The sequence below is a fragment of the Crotalus tigris genome, unplaced genomic scaffold (genome assembly GCF_016545835.1).
Source record: "Crotalus tigris isolate CLP2741 ecotype Arizona unplaced genomic scaffold, ASM1654583v1 scf7180000018335.1346539, whole genome shotgun sequence".
In the NCBI taxonomy this organism is placed as follows: domain Eukaryota; kingdom Metazoa; phylum Chordata; class Lepidosauria; order Squamata; family Viperidae; genus Crotalus; species Crotalus tigris.
Window position 1 is genome coordinate 800,646 of NW_024096950.1, and position 18,145 is coordinate 818,790.

An 18,145-nucleotide genomic window follows, 5' to 3' on the forward strand; every position below is an offset into this window, starting at 1 on the left:
GTTAAGATTAAGGACTTTGCCCATCACATGGAAATCTGGGCAGGGTAGCCTTTCTACATACTGTAGAGTCAAATAAAGCCAAATCAAGTTGATCACCATTCCTAAGGCCTGCTAAATAAGCCAGGATATTGAAATCGGTGACTTTAGGAGCATTTCCAAACTATGTTATCTCTTCACCTTGAGAGAGTGCAATCAAATTTAGAAGAGGTAAATTCCAGTTCTCCAACTGTGGTCTACCACAGTGTTTCTCAATCTCAGCAATTTTGAGATGTGTGGACTTCAACCTCCAGGATTCCCCAGCTAGCATGTTGCCAAGGTTGAGAAATACTAGTCTACACTATATTTAACTAGCGTGGATGAGCAGACATTAAGACTTGTGAAATCTATCTTTCCCACCACTTCTGCTAGAAACTCAAGATGTACCACCTGAAAATCAGATACAAAATGGTATCTTAATGTTAAAGGAAAAGTCTTCATCAGGGTCCAGTTCAAGCCGGGAATACACAACATGGCGACTGTTTTAGAAAGAAGGTTGTAGTTTATTGAAGAGGATAAGAAAGATGGCTCTGGAAGAAAAGAGTGTGAGCACACGTAGTAGGGAGTGGGGTTTTATACCTTCCTGTTCCTGTTTATATTTGTATTTGCTTTGCATTTCCTGTGTCATGTACTTTGATCTGAGTCTGAGTGTGCCTTTTTGGCATTCTGGTGGTGATGGGTTAATTCTATTATGTCCTGTCTTAGAGTTTGGGTGGGGTATGTAGATTTAAGTGTTTTTGTCTTCCTAAGCTTCTAGCTGGAGGGCTCCAATCTTCCTGAATGGATTATTACATCTGCATTTCTACAGAACTGGTTTCTGCTTGGGGGAGGGAGACTTGGGGCTATTAAGAAAAACTGGGCATGCTTTTCTGCCTCTTTAAGATCCTTTGAGGAAATATAATATTCTGTCTTTTTAATATTTCCTTCTCTGGGGGGAGGCTGATTTCCCACATTAAGAAGGGATGTATTGCATTATGAAGCAAGATTTTTCTATGTAGATACTCAAAATAGGGCAAGACATCAAGTCACGGTTTGACATCAAGTCCTTGATCTCCACGACAGAAGTACAGAACAGTACTTTCTCTTGGTGATATTGCTCAACTACTGGGGTCAGAAATCTGATCTCATCCAACCCAGCAGAGATCTAACGTCTGCAAAAGCCACCATGTGCCCATATAATTAACAACAAATCTAATCTGCAGATTGCAAATAGTTTTATCCTGCATTCCATGCTTCTCAAATGAAGATAAGGGTCCCAAGTCCTACAGTGAATGTTATTTCCAGTCATTGATCAGCAAATCAGATTAACCCATTTTAGTTCAATAACCAACTGGCCCAAAACACCCAGAGCAGAATTTCTCTCTGTCGCTTTTAGCACTGGGATGATTTTAATTCTGTTATATGTAACTCTGCCACGACACAATCTTTCACATTCCCAACATGGAAATTAAAGCACCACCTGTTTCCGACCTTTATAGTGGATATGATCAGGAATCAAGCCTTTCGCAACTGGAAACTTTTAGACAAGTCAGATCACAACTCCCAGAATTCCCAGCCACCATGAAGACCGTTTGGGAATTCAGTTCCAATACAACTGGAGCACAACACGAGTAACTGGGCTGCATGCGGTATAGTAAAATAGTTGGGGCAGAACCATTCTGGTAAGCAGAGCCACTGAAAGTAAAAATTTGTTTTACTTTGTTTAAAACAGTGGTTCTCCACCTGTGGGCCGGGACCCCATTTGGGGTCGAACGACCATTTCAAGGGGGTCGCCAAACAATGCAGTCCGCCATTTTTTCCCCCTTTTTCCTTAACTGTGCTGCTCCCTTTTCTTCTATTGGCTTTTGAAAGCCAATAGAATAGACTCTCTTGAATAGAGTCTAATTCTATTGGCTTTCAAAAGCCAATAGGAATTGTCCAGGCTGTCTCTGCCCTGCTGAGCCCGCCAAAAGTCCCATTCTGCAAACGGTGCTGCACCAGTTGAGTAGTCCTTGACTTACGACCGGTTGAGTAGTCCTTGACTTATGACCGGTTGGGGTCACGGCATTAAAAAGGTTGAGAACCACTGGTTTAAAATGTATTTGTGATACGTAACAGAGGAAAGTAGCCACAAGAAAAAAAAATTGTATGAAAAAAATTCAAGCTACCGAAAAAGGGTAGACTAATTTATGGAATATGAAGTTCCGCAAAGCCATTCCTGTATGTCCAAAGTATGAATTTTCTGATAGGATACCACATCTGTACGTCTGATTCTATAAACCTCATGTGTTCTTTTATTACTCAACTGCAGCCATGGCGCCCAAACTTTATCACAACTTTCTAGCTCAACAAACCCAAAATTAATCAATCCTTTAACCTTGTCAGTAGTTTTGCCTGTTCCAGTCTAGGAGGCCATCTGATTAAATGCTTTACATGTGGGCCAAAGTTGAAGTTGCAAGAGGTAGGTAAGATCTGCAGGACGATGTTAATTGTAATTAAAAACCATTAGCTGTTCTTTAACCACGATGAAAAATTACACAAGAATACAACACAAAAATCTCCTGGGTGCCCTCCAGACAGTTGGGAACAATTTACCAGCAAGGAATGGTGAGGCGGCACCAGGACGGTCTGAGGCGGAAATGCTGAGACATCATAAACTGCAGATGCTAAACATTTCTGAAAACGGTCGAATTCAGGATAACTGGAGCAAAGTGTTGCACAAAGCTGCTTTACAACTGGCAATGTAAGGGACAGTCAAAAAGAGGCAAGTGGCAGCATGGGCAGAGACATGCACACACACAAAAATCTGGATTCATCCTAATAGGACCTTTTTATTTATTTTTTAATATATTTTATTGATTTTTTTACAATAACACTCTTTAGTGCTTAGTAAACAGCGTGTTGTCTGGATTCATATATTTAAAGAACTATCAGTAATAATTAATTTCTATAGTTCCACAATCAATATATTAATGATATATTTCCTTGATCTTCCCTTCTTCCAGTAATATTCTCCTTTTGTCAACATTAAACAAGTATGGTTCTTAATACTTTCAATACATACAGGGTTGGATATACACATTTTTTTTCTTGTGTTTGTATAGACAACAGTAACATCAGCATATAACATCTTTCCTGATCGGTTTATGTTTCAACTGTATTTGTAAAAGTCACCTTATTGAGTCACTCACTATATGCCCATTTCAATGACCGATTCAGCACTGATGGCATTTAACTTATGCTATTACTTCCTTACTAAAGTTGATCACAATACGATCCTGACCCACAAGGACTGAGCATGCACTGTGACAAGCTGCAAACCCCAACACAAAGTATGGCCGGGTCCTTGGTCCTCTCTGGGCCTAGTTGTTTACTGCAGTCGTTCCATTACCAAATTAGTGTGAGATATAAAAACCCCAAATTTTGATACAATACGAAGACAAATCTGGTTAACAAAACAAAGGTTTATTGGAGAATAACATAAACAGAATAAAAGAGAAAAGAAAAAGAATAAAAGAGAGGAGCGTTTGCAAACGCGGCCCCCTGGATCCTTCCCTATGGATTGGATTCCAGGAGCATACTGGCTTGGTTTCAAGATCTGCATTTTATAACCCCTACAATGCATGTCACATCTAAGCAGCTCTTTCATCTTTATAGATGTACTCTGAAGTTGTACTTTGTTAACCTGACCTCTTCTGTCCATCTGCTGTTATCTTGTTTATTTGTAATTCTCACCTTGGGTCTACTCAAAGTGTAAGTTCCTGTGTCCAGAGGATTTTTAGGCAGGAAATAGTAAACATTTGGTCATATATTGGCATTGCATTGTTACATTTGTGTTACAGTGTTACATTTGTACTAAAGAGACAGTTTCATATAATGGCGTTACATTTCTACAATTATTTCTACAATTATTAAAAGAATAACTTTTATTTCCTTCATTAGGTAACGTCATCAGTGCTAGGTTAGGTTAGGTTAGCACTGATGTTTCTTAGTTGAGTAGTGAAACATCTGCCAGAAACCTCCCCAAGCTCCGAGAGCACCAGGGAACCCACAGTTCAACCCTGAGCTGCAAATATTCTCTTCCGTCGGGTAGAAAGCCCTGCTTTCACAAGACCCAGGATTTGCAATTCGGATTCTAAAGGGACCTGCCACCTTTGCATAACTACTGTAGGCAGAGAGGATCATCGAGCAGGCCATGTTACTCTACTTAAGAAGGTAGGAGAAAACAGCGGCATCCATTTCCTGGGACAGTATTTCTCCTGCCAGGAATAAGTTTCTTCCCATCCATCACAGTCGACACAGGTAAAAAAAAAAATGACACGGACGTCAGCAAAAATTCCCCAGTAAGACAATTAAGCTGATAATATCTGCAGAGGCCAAGAGATATCTTCCAATTGAAACATGGCACTGAGTTTTTCACCTTTGTGTAGTCCAGAACTTAGCTTTCTCTGATGGAAGAATGCCCCTTTGTCATCTTTCAGGGAGAACAACAGCCGTGTTGTATAGACGATCTGCCATCCCTTGTTCCTTCGTTGTGCACAGAGGACCTTTTCTCTGTTGAATTTCCAAAGCGCCCAGGCAAACCTTGACTTGAATGAATGCGTAAGTTTATTCTTTGTGGGACAATCGTTCATCTCTGCCCAAATGGCCAAAATCAACTGGCTATTTCTTATTCTGGCCGGAGTTAAAGATAAACTGTGTTGGAGCAATAGCCAAGTCATGTTCCTCTCGCAAAAAAGCCTCTTCGCTTTCTTCGCTCCTTTTCCAAATGGCGTTATATCTTGATTTCAGCCGTGCTGGTTTTAATGCTCAGTCCCACGTCCAAGCATGCACTTTCCTGCCCAAGATAACCCAAGCTACCGTATCCGTTGCCCAAATAAAGAATAAAATAAAGATGTGACTTCCTGAAATCATCAAGGCAAACGTCGTTGTTTCAGGAAAAGCACCTTCTCCGTTTGGGCTCTCCCAATTCCCAGAATCCTTTGCTACAATGCTGAGAATCCCCTTTATAGCCAAGAATTATGGGGACTGAATCTATAAAGCATCTTGAAAGGCCATTTTGTGGAGAGGATGAGGAGGTCCCATCAAAAGTTCTCCCTTGTTGACTTAGCACGCCTCCCCCCTCCAATGCCACATTCAGGTTTGTTCAAGTTACATGTAAAACATGACCTCAAATTCTAGAACTCATCTCTGCTCTTAAAAAATTCAATGCTATTCCAAAGAATACTAATTGAACTGTTTCTGTTTTACTCCACCTAAAAAGTCTTCTGCACAACTTGGCTTTCTTTATGCCTATGGGTATGAACGATGGTAAAACTTAAATAAAGAGCTTCTTGCTGGAAAAAGAATGCTTAATTAGTCTGCTAATCTAAGTCCAACAAGAAAAGGAAAATAGCCAAGCTATCAAACCATGTATGTTTGCAGATTTATCCTCGGCATTTGTTTCCCAATCTTAGGTTGCCTCAACCTATAGACTTAAATTTTCACACTCAAGAAGATCTAGCCATCTATCCCACATGGGATTCTGGTCCCCAGCCCCCCCAGACCCTTTCTCTTTTGCAAAGCATAAGCAAAACAAAAAAGTGGTCTGATCCAATGAAATGTCATCAAAGATACAGTGATGCAAAGATAGATGTTGGTTCCTGGGTGCAATTCTAGATGCTGGCTGTCACTTATAAAGCCCTACATGGCATGGGGTCCATATATTTGAGGACTGCCTATTCCCCATAATATCTGCCCACCCCATTCGCTCCAACAGGCTGCACTTAACAAAATAACAGAGCTGGAAGAGTCCTTGGAGGTCATCTAGTCCAACCCCCTGCTCAGGCAGGAAACCCTATACCATTTCAGACAAATGGTTGTCCAGTCTCTTCTTAAAAACTTCCAGTGTTGGAACATTCACCGCTTCTGGAGGCAGGTTGTCCCACTGGTTAATTGTTCTGTCAGGAAGTTTCTCCTTAGTTCTAGATTGCTTCTCTCCTTGATTAGTTTCCATCCATTGCTTCTTGTCCTGCCTTCAGGTGCTTTGGTGGGAATTATTCTGGGCCCAATGCCATCTTATGAGACCCATCACCTTGCAACATCTTGTCTTACCTTCTGGTAATCTTTGAAAATCTGGTTCTTTACCCAATCCTGGGCCTGGGCTGGTCCCCTTTTATAGTGGGCAGATTATGTAGTTTGGGGTTTTTTTGTGGTCTCCCTTCACATACCAGTTGTGTTTTGTGCTATGTGGTGTGTTAGCTTTGGTATATTACTTTTAGGAAGCTACCCAGAGCAGTTCCAGATATGGGTAGCCTAGACCTTTGGCTAGCGGAAAGTAAGAACATGCAGCCCTCAGGACCAGCGGGTGCAGTAGGTAAGAGCCATGGGATTTGGGGACTGAGAGTAACAGGATATGAAAGGCTCAACTTTAAGCACATAGAAAGCATTCTTCCAGCTATCATTTGGTAGGCATAAGAATACTTTTGTTCCCAGCGCGGCTTTTTATAGAACAGGGGAACACACTGATAATTCAACAAAATTCCAGGAATGGAATTAAGGCACCCTTGTTTCTGGTGTTTTAACAAGAAACGATCTGGGCACAATTCCTAAGGCAGCTCATCACAAAGGCAACGGAAGGGGCCAAGGAACCGTCGCTTGCCACAACTTGTTGCAATCGCAGGAAGGAAGAACTCCCACAGAGATCGAGCCCCCTTCCAAGGCCAGCCCAACTTGCCAGAGGATTCCAGCTGTTTCGACTGTTTACCCAAGAAGGGCAAAGGGAATAGTGAGCTTTTGCTGGCCGAATGGGAACAGCAAAAGGTTGACTCTCTCTTGTGGCCATCCTTCCCAGCTCGGAAAATCAGGTGAGCAGCTTTGCAGGACCCTCTTCTTACAAGGTTGAGGGCCCCGGATTTGTGGACTTCCAGATGCAAGGAGTTCTCCCTGGAGGGATTCACCAATCTAAAAGCAAACTCTTCTTCGCATATTGAGAGCAGGCTACCCCCCCCCCCCAGAGAATTCACTGCCACCTAGAAGGGCGGAGATTAGTGCTACACCTGGTAACGCAAATGCAGCTGGAGCACCTTCCAGAAGTAACTCAACTTCCACTCCCAGAATTCCTGAGCCACGAGTTGAAATCCACATCTTGGGAGGGTCTCCGGGCAGCTTAAATTTACGCACTTGAAAGTCCTCACAGCCTTGGTGGCCTTGAGAAGCCCTGCTGATGTACAGCCTAACTCCCCTCCCAGTCACGGTCACCCTGTACAGGTAGTCCTTTCGTCGTTCCCATTCAACTAAGTAACATCATCAGTGCTGGAAGGAATTGGGATTTGCTCTTTATAAATGTATATGTATGTGTAAAGAGAGCAAACCCCACTCCCTTCTAGCACTGATGATGTTACCTAGTTGGGTAATGAAATGTCTGCAAGAAAACAACCAAGCTCAGAGAGCACCAAGGACCCCTCATTTCAACCCTAAGCTTCAAACATTCACTTTATTGGCAAAATCAACTCATCTCATATACTGTCATTGAACAGAGTGGACATATCAACCTAAGCCAGCCCAGAGGCACTTTTCAAAGTTAAAACAAATAACTTAAAATCAGTGTTTCTCAACTTTGGATAATTTTAAGATGCATGGATTCAACTCCCAGAATTAAGGAGTCTCAATCACATCTTAAGTTGCCCCAAAGGCAGAGAAACACTGACTTAAATGCCCAAAGTCAGGCAACTCACAATAAAGCAGTCATATTGCCTCAAAAGCAGGTGAATTTGCTTAAATATTTTGCCACTCTGGACAAGGCAAAAGAGCAAGGGGGAAAAAAAGCAACAGGCTTTTAAAACACAATTTTGCCTGCACACCTAGCCAAGAACAGGATATTAAGGAAGGGAGCTGGTTCTCTTGGTCCATCTCTTCAGAGAAAGAGGGGGGGGGGAACATTTTATCAAACCACAAAACAATCTGGGAGCTGAATTCGGGTTTTAATTACAGAGAATGCACACTGTCATAAAAACTCTGCTAACAAAATTAGGTCCCCCTAATTCATCCCAAGAAATCTGTGGTCATCAAACCCTAACAGACACGAGAAGGCTCCCCCCCCCCTTTTTTTTTTCTTTTTTAAAAGGAAAGCTTGAATTGTCAATTTCTTCCTATATTGCCAAATTTCCTATGAGGCTAAATTTAACTGCTATCAAGGAAGGAAGGCATGCAGCTGGGGCACTGCATTGGCAGAATAATTGGGGGGGGGAGAAGAGGGGGAAAAATTATAAGACAGAATACCCAACTGCAAAATAAAATCAACTTTTTTTTGGGGGGGTGTCAGGAATTCAAGTCTGGGGGAAGCAGATGGGAAGAGCTTGGGGGGGACAACCCGACAGCCCTTTTTTGAAAGGAATGGAGTAAACTGGGAGGGGGGGAAAGACCAGGTTTGTTTGGCCTCGTACCTCCCCCTCCCCTCTTCTCCAACCATGCCTGGTCCTCCCCCCCCCCTCACAACAACCCCGCGAGGTCGGTTCACCAAAGCGCGCGTTGTACCCAGCGCTTGACTCCCTGTCCCATCCTCCCCAACCGCGCGGTTTTGGTTTTTTTTTTTTTTCCCCGACCTTCCCCCCCCCCTCTCCGCGGAGCGAACTCCACCAACCGGTCGCGGATGATGGGAACACGCGTTCCTTCAACGGCCCGGCGAAGGGGGGGCGTTAAAAGCGCGACTCGTCTCTTTCTCTCTCACCTGGGCGGGGAGCCCCTTTCAGACGCTGCCCCGAGCGAGACCCCCACCGAGCCGGGAATTTCGAGCAAGAAAAGGCGGCGACCCCTCACCGTCTCCGCGAGCGCGCAACGGTCTCCACCAACGGATGTTCGCGGACGGCTACCAACCACCTACGCCCACGAGACCCCACACACTTCTCCTACGTCCAACGCTGCGGGAGGAGTATTTATAGGCAGGTCGGGCGGACCACGCCCTGCCCCTCCCAGGGGGGCGTTCCTTCGACCACGCCCACATGTCTCCGCCCCGCCAGAGAGGCTCGACCACCCGCGCGCCGCTCCCCGCCCTCTTCTCCTCTTCGGGCTCCTCCCACCGCCCGCCCGGCTCTTGCCCCGCGAGGCAAAGGGAGCGAGAGAAGGCGAAGGCCGGGCGGCAGGCGCGGTCGGTGGGCGTCAAGAGAGATTTTCGAGCGGACCAAGAGACCGCGCAACGCCAGCTTTTCCGGACTGGCGGCATTCCTCAACCGAGCGCCCTCCGGATACAGGAAGGCGAATGCCCATAATTATCGACTGGCTGGAAGTTAACGGGAGGGTTCCTTTCAAGCCCAAAAGCTAAACACGGGCGAGAGAGAGAGAGACGGGGGCATTCAATCTTTCATTAAACTATCATCTCTGATAGACGTACATATACACGTATGTGTGTATATACACAGGCATATTATCAGATAACACAGTGTTTCTCAACCTTGACCATTTTAAGGCATGTGGACTTCAACTCCCAGAATTCCACAGCCAGCAATGCTGGCTGTGGAATTCTGGGAGTTGAAGTCCACATGCCTTAAAATGGTCAAGGTTGAGAAACACTGAGATAACACATTCTATCATCTATCATCTCATATATGTATGTATATATGTGTGTATAAATACACACACTAAAGACACGTCTATCAGACGTTCTCATGTGTAGGTATATATGTGTGTGTATATACACTCCACACACATGTCTATCAGACATTCTATCAATCATCTCGTGTATGTATATGTGTATACATACACATACTCTACACAGTCTATCAGACATCTATCATCTCATGTATGTATATATGTGTGTATACACACATACTTTATGTACAAATATATGTCTATCAGTGATACATTTATGTATATGTGTGTATACACACTATATATACACACAAACATCTATGTCTCTCAGATGATAGGTAAATACCAGTAGATATCTTTGTCTCTCTTTGTGGGTGTGGGTGTATGTGTAGGTAAATACCAGTAGATCTCTCTCCATCTCTCTCTCTCTCTCTCTCTCTCTCTCTCTCTGTGTGTGTGTGTGTGTGTGTGTGTGTGCGTGTGTGTGTCTCTGTGTGTGTGTGATATGTGTGTCTTGGGATGGGAGATCCTAGCACCACAGGCTAGTCCAAGAAGTCAAAAAAAGCATTCCAGAAGAAAGTAGTGACAAAGTGAAAACTGAAGAACCAGACTTGCTGCTTTTGAAATGCGTGGATTTCAGCATGTAACTCATCTTTGAAGGATGGGACACCCTTTTCTTTACAGCGAGATGTCCTCAGTGTTATAAAAATATTGCTACAACACTTTAAAAAAACTTGCAAAAGCAGAGGCGATACTGTAAGGCTCCACATCCCTGATTACAATCCTGTTATTGCTGGTTAAACATTGGCAAGAATAGAGGAAATAGGCCTCCATAATATTTACTTGAGTTTTAGCAAAACACATCATTTGTCAAAATGGCCAGGTTAAAAGTTCCTGAATATCGCCAATTAAATGCTGGCAACTCTGGCTTCCAAAGGCAGTGAAGTGGGAGAAAAATGTACACAACTTTTTGCCAGAATTTAGTGTGCGATACTGCATAGCCCATGGTGGGCTGTAGATGCATAATCCTTAAGAACCACGGAAGCCTTTGCTGAAGTTATGCAAGCAAACCAGTTTTAACCATGGGCAGTAGAAAAGCTCAGAATGTTAATACGATAGAAAATATTCTAATTTTACTTGGTTACTTTTCTTACAAAATGTTTAGACAGGCTTGCCAGGAACCACAACAAACACCAGTTGCTTTTTTTTTAAATCTAAAAACAACAGTAAAGGGAAACTGAAACTGAAGTCAAGGGAGGAAAAAAACTCAAAACCAAAGTCTACATCAAAACTTCTCTCAAGAATGCTGGTTAGCAGCATTCCCATCTAGCTAGGCTCCTGCAGATGATTTAACCAATAGTTCTCATCCCATGTTGCTGGCAATCAAAATTAATGGGATTTCAAAATATCTCTAGAGGCTGAGATGGTACAAGAACACCAAAGAATCACCAAGGTTTTGGGTGCACCATCACTGGAGGTTTTTAAGAAGAGATTGGACAGTCATTTGTCCAGAACGATCTCCTGCATGGGCAGGTGATTGGACTAGAAGACCTCCAAGGTCTCTTCCAGCTCTTATTATCCAATGTCCAAGCTTTTTATGTCAGTGTCAATAGAAGACCATCCTTCATTGGGAGGAGAGAGAGAAGGGGGGAGGGAGGGAGGGGGACGGAGAGAACACCATGGCTAAGGAATTCTGGGAGTTGAAATCTATTGTTAGAAGTAAAGTCTTCATCCTGGTTCATCCAAGCCGGGAAGAAATAAGCAAACATGGTGACTGCTTTGGGAAGAAGGTTACAGTTTATTGCAGAAAGATGGTTCTTCAGGAAAGAGCAGAGAAGAGAAGGGCTGAGCACATGGTATAGTAGGTTTTTATACCCCCCTCTAGCCTTTTGATTGGAATAGTTTCCTGTTCCTGTGGCATGAACCTTGAGGCTGTTTCTGAGTGTTTGTCTAGGCCTTGATATTTGTGGTTTAATCCTATTATCATATCCTGCTTCCCAGGTGATGGGGCTAATGACTCCTAGAGTTTGGGTGGGGTATGCAGATCTTCTCTTTTGTCTTCTTGATTGCTCTGGCTTCAATTCTCTGATGGTTTTACATCTGCATTTGTATAGGGCTAAAGTCTTGCTTGGGGCAGAGAGATAGATTTGGGGCCAGGTTTGGTTTTAAAAAGTCCTTTTGAGGAAAAATATATTTTTCTGCCTTTTTTAATATTTCTTTCTCTGGGCTAACTTCCCTCACTATATATATCTTAAAAGTTGCTGAGATTGAGAAGCACTGTTTTAAAGGATCACTATCCAACCTGTAGAGACTTTTGAATTCCTAACTGGTAGCTAATTGGGAGGCTGTTTACAAACTCTTGACTGCTGATCTATCAGATGTGGCTGAATTAGCTTTTTCTCCAAGCTCAAGTAATATGAAGGGTTATAGAGGCTGGGTTGGGAGATGCTAACAGAATAATGCTTGGTGATCCAGCTGTTGGGAATGAGCAGGAAACCTAACCACACCATTGTCAATTTTATTGGCAACTGCATTAGCTGCCAGTCAGCTTCCAACTCTAATTTAGACTGTCTTAATCTTGATTGGATGGAAACCTTTGTTATGAGGGAAGTTAGCCCAGAGAAAGAAATATTAAAAAGGGCAGAAAAATATATTTTTCCTCAAAAGGACTTTTTAAAACCAAACCTGGCCCCAAATCTATCTCTCTACGCCAAGCAAGACTTTAGCCCCATACAAATGCAGATGTAAAACCATCAGAGAATTGAAGCCAGAGCAATCAAGAAGACAAAGAGAAGATCTGCATACCCCACCCAAACTCTAGGAGTCATTAGCCCTATCACCTGGGAAGCAGGATATGATAATAGAATTAAACCACAGATATCAAGGCCTAGACAAATACTCAGAAACAGCCTCAAGGTTCATGCCACAGGAACAGGAAACTATTCCAAACAAAAGGCTAGAGGGGGTATAAAAACCTAGTATACCATGTGTTCAGCCCTTCTCTCCTCTGCACTTTCCTGAAGAACCATCTTTCTGCAATAAACTGTAACCTTCTTCCCAAAGCAGTCGCCATGTTTGCTTATTTATTCCCGGCTTGGATGAACCAGGATGAAAACTTTACTTCTAACAATTTGGCACCTGAGATGGGACTCCAAGCTAACCTCTCCAATGGACTGAGACTGGTAAGCCCCATCTTGCCAGCAGCAGACCCCCTTGTGTCTGTGGATGGGTTTCCAAGGCCTTGCCCATGTGGAGCTAGGGCAGTAAAACGAGTTTTGAGAGTTTGAGCTAACAGTTACTTTGCTTTGATTAGAAGAAACATCCCCCCCCCATATAACTGGCTGGGAATTCTGGGAATCCACACTTCTTCAGGTTGCTAAATCTGAGAAATGCTGGTCCAAGTCTCATATCTTGAGACCTTCTGTTGCAGTGCAATATTTCCTTAATCATTAACAGCTATGCCCTCATTTGCTGATGTGTTTCAGGTGTGCTATGTTGCATGAGGATATTTTATTTTATCAATTACGGTTTTATCACCTCATTTCCCCAAGGATCTCAGTTCCTTGGACAGTTGTTAGAACACCCCAAATTACCTTCCCTCCACGATGGATTAAAAAAAAATAGGCTCACCGACCACTGTAAGTTCCCGAGCTAAATTATTGTGGCAACTTTTCTAAGTTTTCCACCACAGAAAGTAGCAACAGCAACAAATAATATTCAAAACAACAATAATATACAAGATGGACAATTTTAAGCAAATGTGTTCTACAAAAGACCTTTCATATGTCTGGCAGAATATGTTGCTATCTATAATCTGCAGAGACTGTTATATAAAAACACTTTCCCAGCTGAAATAATACTTTTTAAAAGCAGTCACGTTGTTCAAAACCCTGACCATATGACCTGCCTCTGAGCAAGTAATTTTGAAGCTTTTCGCTTATTATTGATGTAATTGCTTTTAAAAAAAAACAACTTATAACTTATAAACCAGGGGGCCTTCAAACTTGGCCCTTTTATGACTTGTGGACTCCAACTCCCAGAATTCCTCAGCCAGCATGCCTGGCTGAGGAATTCTGGGAATTGAAGTCCACAAGTCATAAAAGGGCCAAGTTTGAAGACGCCTGTGATAAACTAAGGGAAATGTTTTCTAAGACACATGACTTTTTGGAAAAATGTACATATGTATCAGGTTGTGATAAAATGGCCAGCTTGCAGCAGCGGTTTCTAGAACTTTCTATATCCCACCACCCATACTTAAGAATCAGTCCCTAATCAGTCTTTTCCCAAGGAGAGAAGCAACTTAGAACTAAGGAGAAACTTCCTGACAGTTAGAACAATTAACCAGTGGAACAACCTGCCTCCAGAAGCTGTGAATGCTCCAACACTGGAAGTTTTTAAGAAGAGACTGGACAGCCATTTGTCTGAAATGGTGTAGGGTTTCCTACCTGAGCAGGGGGTTGGACTAGATGACCTCCAAGGTCCCTTCCAATTTTATTGTTATCATTATCATCTTCATCATCATTATTATTATAAATGTAACAGCAATGTATTACAGGGAGATCTTGACTGATGAGGGCAACTGGAGCCAGAATCTCTGTTGCTAAGCAAGGCAGTTGTAATATAAGTCATGTCCGATTTTATGACCTATTTGCCATGGTTGTTAATCAAATCACTCTAATTATTAAGTGAATCATTAAGTGAATCTCTCTTCTGCTCGTCAGAAGTCTGTGGGAAAGTCACCAGTGGTGACCACCTGACTCCCAGAAGGCTGCAGCTGTTGTAAATACCTGCCAGTTGCCAAACAACCAAATTTTGACGATATGACTGTAGGTGATGCTGTGATGGTCACAAGTGCGAGGACCTGTTGTAAGTCACTTTTTCCAGTGCCATTGTAACTTTAATGGTTGCTAAACAAATGGTGATAAGTCAATGATCTATCTCTCTATTGGGAGTTGGGTGCTTTCCTTGCATCTGATGCAACCCAATTGTTAAGATTTAATGGGACTGTAGGTCTCCACTTACCAATGGCGGAGGCATTCTGGGTATCCACAGGGCACCTAAAGCTGGCAAGGGATAAAATGAGCATGGTGACACAACCCCTGCCTTTTGCATACACGAATCTGTAATAATGCAAATACGAAAAGGGAAGAACCTTCATTGTGACATCACAATGCACATTTGGCATCATCATGGTTGGGTGTGAATGTCTCTGAGACCAGTGGCTGAAATGGGGTCTCTCTACACTTCGTCCTTGTGAGCGCCTGAAGAGGAGCATAAACTTATAGGGCAGGAGTCTTCAAACTTGGCCCTTTTATGACTTGTGGACTTCAATTCCCAGAACGCTGGCTGAGGAATTCTGGGAGTTGAAGTCCAGAAGTCATAAAAGGGCCAAGTTTGAAGACCCCTGTTATAGGGAATATTCAGAAGCCATTAGAGAAGACAAGAAAGGCAGGAACATTCCTTAAGTCCTGACAAAAGCAATAACAGAGGATCAGGCTACTCTCTGAAACAGTGATCCTCAACCTCGACAACTGTAAGACATGTGGACTTCAACTCCCAGAATTCCACATGTTGTTTGGGGAATTCTGGGAGTTGAAGTCTACAAGTCTTAAAGTTGCCACGTTTGGAGAGACTAGAACAGGGGTCTTCAAACTTGGCCCTTTTATGACTTGTGGACTTCAACTCCCAGAATTTCTCAGCCAGGCATGCTGGCTGAGGAATTCTGGGAGTTTAAGTCCACAAGTCATAAAAGGGCCAAGTTTGAAGACCCCTGGACTAGATGTTCTCCAATGCCATGATTCTCCAATTCTATAATTCTATGGCTCAAATGGCCTTGATCAGTTCTTGCAATGCTGAGATAGCAACCTGGCCAGGATGGACAAACTGCACTGATTTGTAAAGACACTGGGAGCACATTTTCTGGCTGGGCACCATACATATGGGTTAATAAGCTTATAGGTTACAAATTAATAAACTTATATGTTAATAAGATTAGCACAGTCACTGATCAAAGGTCCCCTTTGGGCTTCGGGAGACTTTCTCAAACATCTGGGTAGGAATTGATTGTGGGACCTTTTGAGTAGCAAATGTATTAGTGCTGAATACATATAGCCCTACTATATGATTTGTAAAGAGTAAACATATTTTCTCCTTCCACTGACTGCCCCTGAAATGTGGCAAAAGTGGCATATTTAAAGTTTAAATTCAAACTTCTTTATTATAGCCCTGAGGTCAGATAGAAACAAACTATTGAATAAAAGAAGTATTGTATCCTTCTACATTAACAGAGGCTGCATTAACAGCCTGCATTAACAGAGGGATAGAATCAAGATCACGTTAAGTGTTAATGCCGCTTTACAATGCCTTGGTAAGGCCACACTTGGAATACTGCATCCAGTTTTGGTCTCCACGATGTAAAAAAGATGCTGAGACTCTAGAAAGAGTACAGAGAAGAGCAACAAAGATGATTAGGGGACTGGAGGCTAAAACATATAAGGAACGGTTGCTGGAATTGGGTATGTCTAATTTAATGAGGAGAAGGATGAGGGGGGACATGATAGGAGCGTTCCAATATTTCAGGGGTTGCCACAAAGAAGAGAGAGTCAAGCTATTCTCCAAAGCACCTGAAGCCAGGACAAGAAGCAACGGATGGGAACTAATCAAGGAAAGCAGCAACCTAGAACTAAAGAGAAATTTCCTGACAGTTAGAACAATTAATCAGTGGAAAGTTTTGCCTCCGGAAGTTGTGAATGCTCCAACACTGGAAGTTTTAAGAAGGGAATGGACAACCATTTGTCAGAAATGGTATAGGGGGTTGGGCTAGAAGGGGTTGGACTAGAAGACATCCAAGGTCATCACTGGAGATATTTAAGAAGAGACTAGACCAGTGATGGCGAACCTTTTAGAGACCGAGTGCCCAAACTGCAACCCAAACCCCACTTATTCATTGTCAGGTGCCGGATGGGCGTGGATGGCCCACTGGGTGGGTGTGGCCTACTGGGTAGGCGTGGCCTACTGAGTCACCGTGGCTGGCCTGGATCTAGGGCTGCAGAGCTATTTCGCACTCCCCCACAGGGCCGATCCGGGCAGCAGAAGCCGAGGTGGTGCAGCAGTTAGAGTGCAGTACTGAAGGCCACTTTAGCTGACTGTGTTCAGCAGGTCAGCGGTTCAAATCTCACCGGCTCAAGTTTGACTCAGCCTTCCATCCTTCCGGGGTAGGTAAAATGAGGACCCAGATTGTTGGGGACAATGTAAATATATATATATACATTGCTTACTGGTGTACACCGCTTAGAGAGTGCTTGCACTTAAAGCGGTATATAAGTCTCATAAATAAATAAATAATAAATAAATTTTCCAGGCCTCCGGAGCCCGGATCCGGCTGCTGGGGCACCGCAAAAATCGCTCCGGAGGCTTACCTGGATGCCTCCATCATCCAGCCCAGATCCATCCAGCAGCTCTTGCAGCTGCTCCCTGACTCTCAGTGCAGAGAGAAAGAGAGCACAGGCGCACGTGGTGAGGTGGAGGGGAGCAACTGGCCCCGCCTCCCTCTGGGGTGATGGCACGCATGCCCACAGGGACGACTTCACGTCCCGCCTGTGGCACAAGTGCCATAGGTTTGCCACCATGGGACTAGACAATCACCTGTCTGAGATGGTATAGGTTCTCCTGCTTGAGCAGGGGGCTGGACTAGAAGACCTCCAAGGTCCCTTCCAGCTCTATTCTATTCTATTCTATTCTATTCTATTCTATTCTATTCTATTCTATTCTATTCTATTCTATTCTATTCTATTCTATTCTCATTCTCTGTCGTCTCCTTCTCCTTTTGCCTTCTTTCCCAGCATCATGATCTTTTCCAAGAAGTCCTCTCTTCTCATTAGATAGCCAAATATATATCTGTGTGGTATGTCTCTGTGTGTATGTGTACGTGCACACGTGTGAGTGTTTGCTGTCTGTTTAGATGCTAGCTCTCTGAACCAGATGTTAACTTGGTCCCTTAGGGCAGCTGGCATGCATTCCCTGGATCAATTGTCTTTCTGGCAAACAATCTGAGCAGGTTTGCAATGCACAGCTTTCAGTGGGAAGACCTAAGTCAGTGTTTCTCAAACCTTGACAATTTTAAGGCATGTGGACTTCAACTCCCAGAATTCCACAGCCAGCAATGCTGGCTGTGGAATTCTGGGAGTTGAAGTCCACATGCCTTAAAATTGTCAAGGTTGAGAAACACCGACCTAAGTGAAATACTACCTTTGGGCTGGCAGTGACTGCATGCAGCCTATGAGTCAGAGGCTCACCTGCGTCTACTCACGTTCCTCGAGCTGTTCCCAAAATCCACCTATGCCGTAGAAAGCTAACTGCTCCTAGCAGGTTTTCTAAAACAAATTTAAGGAAGAATTAATTAACAGGAAGGGAGTGGTCCCTGTTTCCATACAGACTTGCATTCAGTTATTTATTTATTTATTTACTTAAATTTGGGTGATGGTGATGATTGTTCCGAGCTACCAACTCCATCTCTTTGGGAGCTGCTCTTGGCTTGGATGAATGAGGCGGTTTGAACCTAAAACGA

At 43.4% G+C, this 18,145-nt stretch overlaps 1 protein-coding gene across 3 annotated transcripts in view; it reads right to left on the reverse strand.

Annotated features, from left to right (window-relative positions):
* NDRG1 (N-myc downstream regulated 1) overlaps positions 1-18,145 on the reverse strand; it is an 84,278-nt gene that overhangs the window by 37,665 nt on the left and 28,468 nt on the right. Inside the window, exon 1 of one of the 3 annotated variants that reach the window (XM_039350463.1) lies at positions 8,723-8,910. The exons of 1 other annotated variant lie outside the window; for it this stretch is intronic. The gene's annotated coding sequence lies outside the window, so the exon portion shown is untranslated. Of the gene's footprint in view, positions 1-8,722; positions 8,911-18,145 lie in introns of those variants that run through there. One more of the 3 variants, XM_039350464.1, reaches the window with a different exon arrangement.